Consider the following 15752-nt stretch of genomic DNA (forward strand, 5'->3'; position numbering starts at 1 on the left):
AGTTTCCAGTGATCGATCAATGAATTTTTTCTCCGTACTCCCTTAGTGTTCTAAACTGGATCTCTTGATGGGCCTCAGATGAGAATGGAAAGATTCCCTCTACTGTGTTGGAGAGTATGTTGCTGCTTTGGGTAAAAATCTTCCTGGGAAAATGTCTTGAAGTGTAAGACAAATCTTATTGTAAGAAACTCCCTGGGTGGGTGGAACGTGGGTGGCTCAGTTTGTTAAGAGTCTGCTTCTGGGGGCGCCTGGGTGGCTCAGTAGGTTAAAGCCTCTGCCTTCGGCTCAGGTCGTGATCCCGGGGTCCTGGGATCGAGCTCCTCAGGCTCCTTGCTCAGCAGGAAAAGCCTGCTGCTTCCTCTCCCGCTTCCCCTGCTAATGTTCCCTTCCTCGCTGTCTCTCTCTCTGTCAAATACATAAGTAAAATCTTTTTTTTTTTTAAAGATCTTATTTATTTATTTGAGAGAGATAGAGAGCACTGTTGGCAGAACAGTGGCAGAGGGAGAGGGAGAATCAGGCTCTCTGCCGAGCAGGGAGCCCGTTGAGGGTGTCGATCCCAGGACCCCAGGATCAGGACCTGAGCCAAAGGCAGCTGCTTAACCGACTGAGCCACCCACGCACCCCCAATAAATAAATTCCTTAAAAAGAAAAAATCTGCTTGTCTCTCTCCCACTATCCCTCCCCCTGCTCCTGCTCTCTCTCACACACTCTCTCTGAAATAAGTAGATCTTGGAAGAAAGGAAAGAAGGAAGGAAGGAAAGAAGGAAGAAAACACCCCAGCTCATCCCGGTTGCTTTGTCGTGTGGACTAACACACTGAGAAGTGAACTATCAGATAACTCAAGGGATGTTTTAGCTGGAAGGGGACACAATACCTATTTAGTTCAACCTTCTCATACTGCAGACCAGGAAACAGGTTCAGCAGCTTAACGAAGGAGCCCAATGTAAATGTCATGGAGAGTTTGAAGATCTGCTCCCAGACTGTCCAGTTTGAAGGTGTAGTTCAAACTCATCACAGTACCCCCCCGCAAAAGGATATAATCATGGCTACGATGAGCTCAGTTTTGATGTTAATTTTAACCACATGTCCCACAGTTAGGTTTTGCACTTAACTGGCACTTGCCCACATTCCTGCAGAAGCATATAAACTGTCAGGAAATTAAATTTTGCTTCACCCTTTGTCTGATAGAAATGGAATCTTTGAGTAAGGTGGTATTTGAAGTTCCTCATTTATAGTTAGAATTTTGCCATTCCCCGTTCATTTTTATGATGTGTTAAGCTGGTCGTGATTCTGTACCCTAAGAACGATACCCAGAGTATGGATGGCCCCCTCAAGCTGCCCATTATGTGTGTGGTGGGGGAGGTGATAGCCCGACTGCAGACTAGGTGTAGATAGGTTCAGCACAATATACCTGTCAGGCCATTCACACATATTTGGGCTTTCCCATTGCAGTAACAATATATTTATGATGACCACAAGAATCAAGAAGCTCTAGAGTTTGGATTCTTTTCTTACAGTCTGAATTACTACAAACCTAGACCTTAAAAGGTGGCCAGTGATATTTATCATTGTGAATTTGACTTACCAAACCAAAGCCCAGGGTACCCTTCTGGGAAGTTTGGCGACATTTTTGACTTTCACAACTGGGGATAGTGGTGTGTGCTACCGTCATTTAGCAGGTAAAGAGCTAGAATGCTGTGAACATCTTACAAGGCACAGAACAGTTCTCCACAATGAAGAATTCTGTGTCTCAAAATGCCAATACTGCCAAGATTGGAAAAACTTGCTCTAAAAAAGAGGAATAATTCCAGTCCACACACCAAATATTCATGCACTGTGGTTAATATTCTTAGAATTCTTTGAGTAACCTGCTAAATGAACATTGAGAATGATAACTCAAAATACCATTCTTCAATGGGAACCAGAATATGACAAAGTGAAAAATGTATATTTCATAGATTTAACTGAAAGCTAGAAAAGACAACTAAATATGAACGCAGTAGTAGGTCATACATTCAATAATTTTATCATAGACACACAATGGAAACTCACATACAAATCCACAAAACCCCATTACATCAAGATGCGGGGTCATTTATATTTTTCAAGCTATAGCGTAAGGACCTTTTATCATAAAGAGTTGCTATGCTTTGTCAGTCTGCATACTGGGCCCTGACTCATCTAAGTCGATATTGTATCTTTGTCAGTGAGATTTTTATGAGTTAGTCTTTGCTGTATAACAGACCATCCCCAAACTCAATGGCCTTCATTAATGGACATTTACTTTTGTGCACTTAGGTCTATAGGTTGGCTAATCTAGGTTGGGCTCAGCTGAGTAATTTTGGCTTGCTGGGCTTCACTCTTCATTGTGGGTTGGACTTGAACTTGCTCCATGTGTGTTCTTTTACCCAGGCTAAAGGAGCAATACAAGCCCTTGGGTGGATCCTCTCGTGGTGATGGCAGATATGTCAATTAGGAAGCAGAAATGTGATGTATCTCAAGACTTGAACTAAAAACAGGCACGCTGTACCCTAACCCTAACCCTAACCAAAGCAAATCATAAGACCTACCCTGGCGTCAATGGTATAGAGGAATGTTCTCTGCTACAAGTGGGAGCAACTGCACAGTCACATGAGTATGGGAATAAGAGAAGAGTTGAGAGCCCTTACACTATCTGCAACATGCGTATGGTAGATAGATACTCATGACATCATCTCAAATTTTCGTGGGTCATTTAATTTATTATTTTTATTTCTTTAAAGATTTTTTATTATTAGTTTTTAAAAAGATTTTATTTATTTATTTGACAGTGAGAGAGAAAGAGCAAAAGCACAGGGAGCTGCAGAGGGAGAGAGAGGAGCAGGCTCCCTGCCCATCAGGGACCCCAAAACGGGGCTCAATCCCAGGACGCTGGGACCATGAGCTGAGCCAAAGGCAGATGCTTAACGGACTGAGCACCTTAACGATACCTTCATGGGTCATTTCAAAGTAGCTTTAATACCTTACACACACCCATGTGGCTAGATCATCCAGAAACATAATTTTTTTAAAGTTTAATTTTCTTCCATTGTAAAAATTTAAAAAAAATTATTTTGGAATGAAAAAAATCATCGACAATATTATAATACACATTGAGTATTAATGTGTTGGTATAATTACTTTTAACGTTAAATTGCTTTGGGATTAGAGAAGTTATTTTTGCTCATGTTAAGAATTTGGAGGACAGTAAGAAGCTTAAAATTTGAAATCCCACTACACAACAGTTGTCACCCTTAATGTTTTTCTATGCACAGATTTTGTTTTGTTTAATCACTATCAAACTATATATGAATTTCTCATCCTAATTTTTCTCACCAAAATATATATTAAGCATTTCCTATGTCATTAAATACACTTTGCAAACAAAACTTGGTAGCAAATACGCCAGCATGTAGATATTTCTCCACCCAATCACTTTCTTAAACTATCCTTATCTTCATCTGTCAGTGTTCTTAAGTCATGTTTCTACACAATTTATTTTCATTTTTATTTTTTTTAGATTTTATTTTCTAGGTAATCTCCACACTTGGGGCTCGAACTTAAAACCCCAAGATCAAGAGTTGCATGCTCTCCTGACTGAGCCAGCCAGGTGCCTCTCCACACAATGTATAAGGCACATCTTTGAAAAACAACTAAAGACAAAGGTAGTATATCCCAGAGATTGATCAAATTCTGTTTTATACAACTTTATAATTTTTTTTTTTTTAGTAGACATTGTGATTAAAATGATTCAACTATTTCCAGTGAGGCTAACCAGGACAGGAGCCAAAATTCACCAGTGCCAGCAAAAGTCACAAAATTTCTTTAAAAGTTCATATCTGGTTTATTTATTATCGTGGAACTAAGAGTAACATATGCTTTCCTGGTGACACTTTCTAGTGATTTTCTTCTAGACAAACATATTAAATCTTTAAATTACAGAATTTTGACAGTTCACAATGTCGATGGCCTTTCATCGTCAGGACTTTTGGGGCCATGTGTAGCATTCTAAGGAGCCGTGTGTAGCCTTCTGGTTGACCACTGAGGGGATGGCAATACTGACGTATCGATGAGGCTTGAAGTGTTAGCAGATCTGAATGGTTGAAGAATTAAGTTCGGAGTGTTGAACCTAACTATCCCATTCTATACTACAAATTGATATCCAACAGAGTTTAAATAAATGTACAAACCGGGACTATTGGATTTCTAACACTACTGTCACAAAGTACCACAAACTGCATGGCTTAAAATGACAGAAATTTATTATCTTAGAGTTTGGGGGGGACTAACGTTCAAAATCAAGGTGTTAGCAGGGCCATGTTCCCTCTGAAACCAGTAGGGGAGAATTCTTCTCACCTTCTCTAGCTTCTGGTATTTTCCAACAATCCTTGGTTTCTTTGGCTTATAGCTGCCTTGTCACAATTTCTGCCTCTGCCACTTGTCATATAGCCATCCTTCCTTGTATACCTTTTCTCCTCTTTTTAAGGACATCAGTCATACTGATGAAGGGCCATCCTGCCCCAGTATGACTTCCTCTTAACTAATTTCATCTGCAATGATCTTATTTCCAAATCGGGTCACATACTGAGGTACTGGGGTTAAGAATTCTACATGTCTTTTTGAAGGATGCAGTTAAATCCATAACACCAGGAAATGGAAAGCTAAAGCCCTGTGTTACTGAAATACCCCAGATGAGTATTTGTCCCTATGGCTAAACTGGAAACAGTGAGTAAATAATAAAAACATGTTTCTGCAATTGTGGAATGGCTTCAATTAATAGAATAATGAAAAGTTCCCTTTTGGTCACTTACCAACACGTTATTCTGCTTAAATCCCAAACATCCAGAGTCGCATGTGAGCAGTGAGTACCTAACATCTCATGTGTAATGATCACAACATTAGTCAGGGAACCTCCTGTGTTAACTAGGGTTTTCTGGGAATTTCCCAGATTTCTCTGAATTTCTACATGAGTGACATGACCCAGTATAACAGTAGTGTGCGATATAGGACGATACGGCTTGGAAAGGACAAATTTCCTACCCCCATATAATCTGCGATTTGGCTAATTGAGTCCATTTCGGTTGCAGATGAGTCAAAGGAGAAAAAGATCTTTCTCAGAATGAGGCTTAATTAGAAAAATCTGCCCCAGTATGTTCCAACTGCCAGCCAACTATCCGGATCTTGAATCACCAAAGAGAGCATTGCGATGTGGGTTTCCTCATATTTTCTCTCCTTGTCATTCTGGATAAGTAATTATTAGCCACAAGGATCTTTCAGAAAGCTCTCTCAAAACCCCCAAAGCTCACTGTGCTTTATTTAACCAATTGTGCAGAATTCATAGTATATAAAACAAACTCTTAGGGGGAATGATTTCTAAAATACTCCGAGAACAAGTTCCACAAAGATCCTTACAAAGGTTAAGATGATTTTTCTTTCCATTAAAACCAATGAAAGATAACAGAATGACATTTTGTGTTGATAATGGGCCTCTCAATAGAATGTAGCACTATGTAAATGTCGTTTAAATAGCCCTGTCGTTGAGGTGGCAAGATGTTTTACAGGAGGAAGATGTGAGACACAGTGATAACTAAAGGACTTTCTAACGATCCTAAGTGTTGGATAGAATTAGGATGCTTTGTGATTTCTCGGTCACTAAGTACACACTCACAGATACACGTATATGCTATGTTTACCGAGCACATTTTATGTGTCCAGTACTACTCTGTCCTGTGCAACCTTCCATGAGTTATCTAACCTCACAGTGACCTTAAGTAGTGAGGATTGTCATCACCCCCATTTTAAAGATGAGGAAACTGAGGACTAGAAGGGTCGAGGAACTTGGCCGTGGCCCCACGCTTCTAAGGCTCAGCGTGGACTTGAATCCATGGGGTAATGCCAACGCCTGGCTGTGTCCTAAGGCTGCTTTGTTCCCATTCCTCTCAGTAGCATCTCTAAGCTGTCTCTTTCTTTAAAAGATTTTATTTATTTATTTTAGAGAGAGAGAGCACAAGAAGGGGGAGGAGCAGAGGGGGAGGGAGAGGGTCATGATCTCCAGCAGATTTTCTGCTGAGCCCAGAGCCCATGCGGGGCTGTATCCCAACCCCCACAAGATCAGTGACCTGAGCTGAAGCCAAGAGTCAGATGCTCAAGCGACTGAGCCAGCCAGGCGGCTCCTTGAAGTCATTCTCTAACTATTTCAAGCCAGTGTTCATTCCAGAATCCATCGCTGATTCCAGGTGGGCCCAGTGGTGTGAGCCGTCAAGGAACAAGGATGTCACGAGAGCATGGGATCAGTCACCAGCCTGGACGTTGCCTCACCACGGCTTACCCCTGATGCTCCGGCTGCAGGTCAGGTGTGCACAGAAGCAAAGGCTTGGACAAGTGTGTGTGTAGCCATCCTTCCTCAGGAGACCGAGACTCTGGCCAATTAGATGTGGGGTGGAGGTGTGGGGAGTGGCAGGACCTCCTTCACTTTCCTCCCAAGTCACGGAAGCACTTACCCTTCGTGTGAAAAGCAACCTCTGGATGTGCTCAGGTGGAGGAGGAGGAGGACGACGATGTGAGATTATAACTAACACCCCCACCACCACCACCATGAGCCTATTCCGGGAAGACATTTGGGAAGCCTAGAGGAAGATGAGTAAGTGGTGGCAACCTTGGCCAGCTGGGCCTGTGCGCTGAAACCCACGCTTTCGGATCCGGGTCCGAGTGCTGGGAGGTAGGTCTGCAACCATGAGCGGCGGCGAGGACGGCCACTTCCCAGTTTTGTTTCTAAAATACATCGTTTCTCTCCAGAAACACTTGCCCCCAAAGTGAAATAAATGCAAACAAAAACCCCAAACAGCTGGCTCTCGTGATTGAATTATATGAGGTGTTAGAAACAGTCTGGAGAGCAGTTCTTGATGGGGAATGCGAGAGAGGAGGAAGAGCTTACTCACTCCATCACTGCCAAGTTGTTGCACAAGCCTTTTCCCTAACATCTCAACGGGGGGGCGGGGGGTGGGGGGGATGACAAAGCTGTTTCCCTTCAGGCCCGGTGGTTTGTTAGCCTTGGAGAAGGTGGGAAGGCACTATTCCCTTCTGATCATCATAAAACATTTACATTCCTCTGGTCCCTAAAAGTGAAGCCGTGGTCTCCCAACAAGGTGGTGATGCCCGTGGGGGGCGCGTGCTCAGTGCGCGGTGCACAGATGCCTCCTTGCCCGCCCGGTCCTCCGGCCATCTGCTCACTGTTGCCTCTGGCAGACCTCACCGCAATTACAGTAACCTCCCCGCGGGGACCCGGCCACCTCCAACAATCACAACACCTCATTAAACCGCAGCTTCTAACCTCTCCTCCTCTGCCTCCCAGCCGAACTGTGCCAGGAAGGAAAGCTTCGGATGGAATTTTAATTCTATTTCCTCTCCCTCTGCCAGACAGTACGGGTCTGGTGGGGTGGCTAAGCAGTGAGGAGCTTCCAGAAGAACTGGCGTCTAGAGGGTCTCAGAAACCCACCGCCGTCTGTTAATTACATGGTAATAATAACTGGTGAGCCGGAAGCGTTGACCCAGATTCAGGAAGAGGGGAATGGCACTCCAGTCCTGGGTCTCATCCTTAAGTGGCTGCAGACAGAGCCTTGCTGTCCAGATGCCTCTACTTCTGCCCTCTGTCCACCAGGGAGCCCGTCCGGCCCCTGCTGGGGTGGGTGTCTGCTTTTCGTCTAGCTTACCACCTGCTTTATCTCTGGGGTTCTGTTAAGTCCTTTGTCATTGGGCCCCCTACACATTCAGTCATTCCTCTGCTACTTGTGTTTTTTCCTCAGGAAAGTCAGCTATAGCTGGAAACCCCCAGAAGCTAGGGTGGATAGAAAAGAACCAGAAAATCAAATAACAAGGGGCTGAGCAAGGCAGCCAACCTATCTTCTAGCCTCCGGCCCAGCTGAGGGCTAAATGGATGTGGTCCCAGTGAGACAGGCCAGTCTGGACGCTGGATACCAGCTCTCCGTGTTCGTCCTCAGAGCACCTGGTCTTCACTACTAGGATGATGATGACGGTGATGGTGATGATGACGATGGTGATAGATGATGAAACTTTGCAAACAGTGTGTAACTGACATATGAGAGGAACATGATTGGATCACTTCTTCAACCATAGTGGAATCATTTAACAGACAGGAGACGTGCATGTTATATATGGAGAATGCAGTGATGTGCTAAATAAAACGTTTTTTAAAAAATTATTTATTTGTCAGAGAGAGAGAGCAGAAGCAGGGGGAGCAGCAGACAGAGGGAGAAGCAGGCTCCCCGATGAGCAAGGAGCCCGATGTGGGACTTGATCCCAAGACCCGGGGATCATGACCTGAAGACGGACACTTAACCGACAGAACCACCTAGGTGTCCCAAGCCTTTTTTCTTCTGATTCAGCAAGCATTTATTAAGAGCATATTATGCATAAGGCCTAAATAAAATATTCAAAAATGTGTAAGTTTCCTTGTCTTAAATCTTCAACTTCAACTTGGGATGAACTTTGGATTCACTTCCTCTGTCCTTAAGGAAACTCCAGACCTTGTCTGCAGGCAAAGCCCAAGCTGTCTGATCTGGTGACTCAGGCCACTAGGGGTCTCTGAGGGCTCTATGGAGATGGGACCCAAGGGAAACAATGGTGACAGACCAGATGAGGTTTCTGTGGGAACAGCGGCCTGGACAGTGACTTTTTATGCAAAATTGCCTTTCTGTCTAGAGCCAGAGCCAGAAAGGGTTGTGGCTAAATGTGTGTTCCCAGACCAGACAGCCTGTGTCTGATTTCAGGCCCCACTGCTTACTAGCCCGGTGGTCCTCAATGAGTGATTGACCTTTCCTGGCCTCAGTTTTCCTTATCTATAAAATGGGTATCAGGTTTACATGGCAGGCTTGCTGTAAGGACTGGATGAAATCACATCAGTAATCAAGTAGAACGGAGCTTGGGATATAGTGGACAGTTGATAAAGGATGGGCAGAATTGTTGAGACACAATAGGACACAAGATCAACCTTGATAGGGATACCAGGAGGCCTGTGTTCTCCCCGAGACCACATTAATTTCACAGAGCACCGAAGAATGTGCCTGTAATCCCTGGTCTGGCACCAGCACCCGAGCCTGGCAATAGTGGTATCACAAACAGGATTACGGCCCTCTCAGGGACACCCACAGAGCCACAGGGAAAAGGCCCTTTTTGTGGGAAAATATAAGGTGATAATGCTTCGGCAAAAGGGCTTCAAATGTATTGTGATCCATTTGATCTCAGGGGGAAGAAAATCTCTTCCTTAACACCAAGTTTTCTGTACCGAAGTCCCCCCACAGGAATGACAGCATTTTGAAGGCGTGTGCTAAATTTTCCTGTTTCCTTCAATCCCTCAAACTACTGCTCTAAGTTTTCTTAACCTTGACCTTATATTTCAGGGACTTCGGGCCAGAAGAAAAATAGAGCCGGCCTCAAAATAGTCACTGTTGGCTACAAGTTTCATAATTTTGTAAGGCATCCTATCAATGAGCTGGAGCAGCTTGCACACTTTTCAAAAATATCTTGATTTCCAGAGATGAGGCTTGATGCATCCCAAAGGGTAGAGTTTCCTATGGTAACCACACGACTCAACCTGCTTTCATTCATTAATCGCTCACAGTGTGGGGAAGGAGTTTGGTCTTAAGAGAAAGAAAGTACTTTTTGTTAAAAGGGGCTCACCTGGGTGGCTCAGTGGGTTAAGGCCTCTGCCTTCGGCTCAGGTCATGGTCTCGGGGTCCTTGGATCAACGCCCGCATCAGGCTCTCTGCTCAGCAGGAAACATGCTTCCCTCTTGCTCTCTGCCTGCTTATGATCTCTGTCTGTCAAATAAATAAATACACTCTTTAAAGAAGGTGGGTTGTTAAGTATAGGTACTTTAAACCATGTGCCTTCTGACCCCTTTCTTTGAGATGGTTAAACGTCAATAGTGGTTTTGCAAGGAGGGAGAAGTAGAAACCCAGAGCCACGGGGCTGTCACAAGTGGTAGAGGGGCTCCTTATAGAGCCACAGGTGTTTTGTGCTGTGGGCTCCCATTTGAGACTCTCCAGTTACAATGTTCTTCATCCAAATGCTGGGCTTTAGTGGTGGTACTGGAGGAGAGAAAGCAATGTAGCATGCCTGCTTTCTTTCTTTCTTCTGTCCTTCCTTCCTTCCTCTCTCTCTTTCTTTCTTTGTCAGAGAGAGAGAGAGAGAGCAAGCAGGGGGAACAGCCGGCCAAGGGAGAAGCAGGATCCCAGTTGAGCAAAGAGCCTGATGCAGGACTCCATCCCAGGACCCTGGGATCACAACCAAAGCCATAGGCTGATGCTCAACAGACTGAGCCACCAAGACATCCCAGCATGCCTGGATTCTTGCGGCCGTGCCACCAAGCCACGTGGGTGTCCACCTGACGCCTGTACTTCACAATCCATTCACCTGTGAGAGAGGAGCCTTAGCTCTGAGGTCAGCTGAAAGGAAACCGGTGATGGGTGGCCCCTGATGCCTCCAACCTTCCTTTGCTGGATGCTCCCCACGAAGGGCTGCTACCATTTCTTCATTCACGCATTCACTCCATCTCTTTGCCTGCAAACAGTTAACCAACAAGCCCTACGCTAGTCTTCAAAGAAAAAGGCATAAGCTCTCTGGTTCCTCCCTTCCCTCACCTACCTAAACCTGCTCCCAAATCCCGCAGAAGGAATGAATCCTGCCTGGCACCTTGATGTTAGGACATCATGAGACCGATTTTGGACTCTCCGCTTGTAGAACCACAAGATAATAAATGTTGTTTTGAGCCACTGAATTGTGGTAACTTATAACCACCATAGGAAACCAACGCAGGTGTTTTCTCCTCCCTGCTCTGATAGCCCCTTGCTTGCTGCAGGCGGACTCGTTCACAGCAAGCCACAGCTGGTTTGGGTGTGTTTAATTATCTTGCTTATCGCCCCATAAGGGCGGGAGCTCCCTGGAGACTGCCGTTCTCTTACCTTATTCACTAACATACCGTACGGCATCGCCTGCCATTCAGTAAATACTCATTTGATTTTTTTTTTTAAACAAATGAAGGTAGAGGAAGGTGTTTCTCCCCTCTTAAAGTGCCGCACCAGTGCAAGCATCGAGGAAGCGTCGGTGTACTGGAGAAAGGACAGAAGAGCCTCCGTGGCCAGCAGCCGGTGGGCAGGAGGCGGACTGCACCGGCACGCACGCGTGATGTGCTCAAAAGAAGCTTGAGGGTCTTAACCAGAAGAAGGGTCTTAACCAGAAGCTTAAGGGCTGTATGGGGTTTGTGAAAACTTGGAAAATAAACAGAATTCCAAGACAAATATTTTCCCAGATCCTCCAGCCACTGTAGGACAGCCAAGAGATAAGGTAAGTGCTGAACTAAGATGGGAACACAGAGGCAAGAGGAGGGAGACAGAAAGAGTCTAAGAGATAGGATCTGACCGAGTTTAAAGGTATAAAGGAGATCCAGCCAAGGAGAAGAATGCCAGGGCTTAGAGAAAGGCCTGCAAGAAGATGGGAGACAGGCTTGGGGACGGGAGGGATTAAGCAACTGGGGTTTGGAAATAGGAGATAAAAGATAAAAGATACAGAGATGGGTAAATGTCCACAGGCCAGGATTTCTCAACCTTGACACTATTTACGTCTTGAGCCAGACAGTTTTGTGTTGTGTGCAGCTGGGGGGAGGGGAGGGGCTGACCTGTGCATTGCAGGAGGGTAAGCGATGTCCTGGCCTTGACCCACATGATGCCAGCAGCATCCTCCCCAGCGTGACAATCAAACATCTCTCCAGGGGCACCTGGGTGGCTCAGTGGGTTAAGCCTCTGCCTTCGGCTTGGGTCATGATCTCAGGGTCCTGAGATCGAGTCCCACATCGGGCTCTCTGCTCAGCAGGGAGCCTGCTTGCCCCCCCACCCTGCCTGCCTCTTTGCCCACTTGTGATTTCTGTCTGTCAAATAAATAAATAAAATCTTAAAACAAAAACAAACAAAAGAAACAAAAAACGTCTCTCCAGATATCACGACATTTCTGCATTCTGAATCCCTCCTGGTTGAGAACCAATGATTTCAAGGAGGAAATGGGTTTGAGCAAGGAATATGTTTTGCACTGGGGCACTGGGGGAAGGCTGTACTTGAAGGAAAAGGAACAGTAGAAGGAAGAGAAGAGAGAAGAGACAATCAAGTCACAGGTTGGAAAGGGAAAGTTGGTGGGTAAAAGGGCAGAATCTTAAAAAAGGAGGAGTTAAGGCAAAATGATGGATGGAAGAGAATGGACAAGAAAGCAAGCAAAAAGCAGAAACAAGAGAGAAAGCCCCAAAAGAAAAGCAGGGATGACTGGCCAAGAAGGAAGGACTCAGCCTGAGAGGGGATCAACTTCAAAGTGGGTCACTTGGGGGGTTTAATGGCAGGTTACCAACACAAGGGGTCAGGCCCCATTCGTCTTCATCAGAACGTGAAGAGGTAAGAGCCAAAGACACGTCAAATTGCAATCACACAACTTTCCGGCTCGTTGTAATTACACGACAGATAAATGCTGGAATGGCAGAAAGATCCGCAAGGTCCCAACTCCCTTTCTGATGAATTACCAGGACGCTCATCAGTGATCAAACCAAACAAACAATACTAGAAGATACACTCAGGTCTAAACATCACTGATCAAGCAGAAAGAAGGCAAACAATGGCCCTGAGCCACCCCCCCTCACCCCAACAAAAAGTGATGCAAGTCAATTAAGTGAACCTAAACCGAGGCAGCTTATTTTATCTGGCATTCCTTTGGGATTCTGCATTGTTGGTAAAGATTAGGACTAAAGAATGCAAACCCATGCTGCTCTTAAACATCCAGACAAGCCAGCAACCTCTGAGTGCTGGGTGTGGGGACAGAATGGCAAGGGGTGCAGTGGGGAGGAGTGGGGCAGGGAAGGGAAGGAGGGGAAGGCGGGGAGAGTTCCCAAACTCCACCACCTTTCCCGAGTGGAATTTACAGCTGCTTATTGTCCTGTATTCTCTCTGGATCTCAAAGAATCAGTTTCGGGTTGAAAGGAGATGCCGTGATATGATGCCGGGCTCTGAAACTTTAAAAACATTTTGCCTAGATATTTCTTTGTGAGAGCTGCGAGAATGCTTTCCCCACCCCACCCCCCCAGTCCTTTCATAATCTAGGTTCTAGGTCTGATAAAGAGCTGTCTTGGGGCCAAGGACAGAACTGGAAGGATGGTTTTCAAGAGTGCCAGAGTGCCAAGAATTTGGAAACCTGAGCTCATTCTTCTCATGCCAGCATTCCACATAAACTAGCAGACTGTGTGGCTCCACGAGGACAGGGCCAGTGCATGTAGCCCAGCTCTGCTGTGGAGAGAGGTCAGCTCATACTCACAGGTGAGAACACAGGGGGCCAGCTGGTTGGGACAGAGCTGCAGAGGAAGGGTCATGTCTCAGCGTGAACCATGATGGATTCTCAGGGTTATGGGTTAGGGTGGTAGACCTTAGGTTCTGTCTGGTTCTCCTATCCCTGGGCAAACATCCTGGAGGTAGTCTGTCTCTTAGGAGGAAACTGCCCAGATGCTCACCTCTCCAAAGGGCAATTTCACATAAGTGTTGAGAGCATGCACCCTGGGACCCCAATTCAAATCCAGCTCATTACTCCTAACTCTGTACCTTAGGCAAACTAATGAAAATCTCTGCTTCAGTGTCCTCATCTGTAAAATGCAGATAATAATAGAGTCAGTGACAGAGGATTATAATAAGGATTAAATGAGATAATACTTGTAAAGTATGTTAAAAATGTTTACATGTGCCTGTTGTTTGGTGCCAAATTCTTGGACAATCACCATCCATTAAAAGCTTCCAGTAATGTGGCTTTCTTAGTATCATAGGACGAATGGTTCCCTGTTTTGGTTAAGAAATATATGGCACCTTCTACAAGAATCTAACAACCTTTAAACTGAATTCCAAGATTTTCCTACACAATGTGGACTGTCATGTTTGCTTTGTTTTTATTTATTTATTTTAGAAGATTTTATTTATCTATTTAATTGACACAGAGAGAGAGACAGCAAGAGAGGGAACACAAGCAGTGGGAGTGGGAGAGGGAGAAGCAGGCTTCCTCTGAGCAGGAGCCACACAGCCCGATGGGTGGCTCCATCCCAGAACCTGGGGATTATGACCTCAGCTGAAGGCAGAGGCTCAATGACTGAGCCACACAGGCACCCCTCCACATTTGCTTTAAACATAACTGCCCTACTTACTGAAAGTCTGTGGCATCCTTAGGCAGGGGCCTGTCACACTGTTGCAAAATTTCTAGGCCTGACTCAATGAGAAAAAAGCTCACAGGAAATTAATGCGATCTTTCCAATAGATAGATTTATACAGAACATTCGTGCCACTCTAGAATTGACAACAGCTGGGTCTTAACTAGCCAACTCCTTGAACACTTTTAAACCACGATTTGATTTGGGACAACTGGGTGGCTCCGTTGGTTAGGCGACTGACTCTTGGTTTAGGCTCCTGTCATGATCTCAGGGTCCTGACAATGAGCCCACCTCCCGCTCTTGCTCGGGGCGGAGTCTGCTCTCCCTTCCCCCTGCCCCACCATCTCTTTCAAATAAATAAATAAAAATTAAAAAAAAAAAAGAAAAGAAACCATGATTTGATTTAAAATATATACACATCAGACAGGCACAGCTCTCAAATCACAGAGATTCTCTAAGTGTATACGTTCTCACTTCCAGCAACCACTAACAGATTTGACTTACCCAGAGCCTTAGTCAGTACCTAACGTCTAATTCAAGCACGATGGTAATGACAGGAGTCTCAATTCTGCTGCTTAGTCTGCTGTGACAGAATGTCTCTAACCTTGGCCATCCACTTCACAAACTCTCTCTCATGGAAGCAGATTAGAGCTGACGGGGTGGATGGTCCCCCAGAATTGCATCAGAATTTTTTAAGAAAAACAATTAAAGCAATATTGGCTGTTCTTTATGGCCTCTGACGCCATAGGTACGTTATATATCCCATTAATTCTTTTCAACAATCCTACAGGTTGGAGATTGTGGTTTCTGTATTAACTATGGATAAACTGGGCCCCGAGAAGATTTCACAATTTGACCAGGATCACTGAGGTTTTAAGTGGTAAGCTGGATTTCAAACCTAGGTAAATCTGATTTTTACATCCAGTTTCTTCCCATTTCCCAGGGCTATCTCTATCCATTTTTTAAAGAGGGAGGTAAATATATTTTCCCTTTGGGAAAATATAATTAAAGGGAAATATAATTAAATTGTGGATTATAGTAAGTACTGGGCCTCTTAGCACATTATTTCACTAAGATATCCCAAAGGATAACTTGGCTCAGATTAGACAATTTTTATGGTCAACATTCTTATTACCTGTCAGATTGGTTCGATGCCATATTACTAGCTATCTCCTAGTTCTCCATAAGTGTTAAATAAGAACTCTTACCCGCATGGAGGAAGGGGATATAAACAGACTTAGCTCTACAGAAATAAAGCACAGAAGATTGCATGTTGGCATGGCTGACACTCAAAGGAGTCAACTCTAAAGTCCTGGGATAAATTTTTTAAAGAATTTATTTATTTATCTATCTATCTATCTATTTATTTATTTCACAGAGAGAGAGAGAGAGAGAGCAAGCCCAAGCAGGGGGAGTGGGAGAGGAAGAAGCAGGCTTCCCGCTGAGCAGGGAGCCCTATGTGGGGCTCAATCCCAAGATTCTGGCATCAGAACCTGAA

Source organism: Lontra canadensis, unplaced genomic scaffold (genome assembly GCF_010015895.1).
Source record: "Lontra canadensis isolate GAN:19392208 unplaced genomic scaffold, GSC_riverotter_1.0 scaffold394, whole genome shotgun sequence".
NCBI lineage: Eukaryota > Metazoa > Chordata > Mammalia > Carnivora > Mustelidae > Lontra > Lontra canadensis.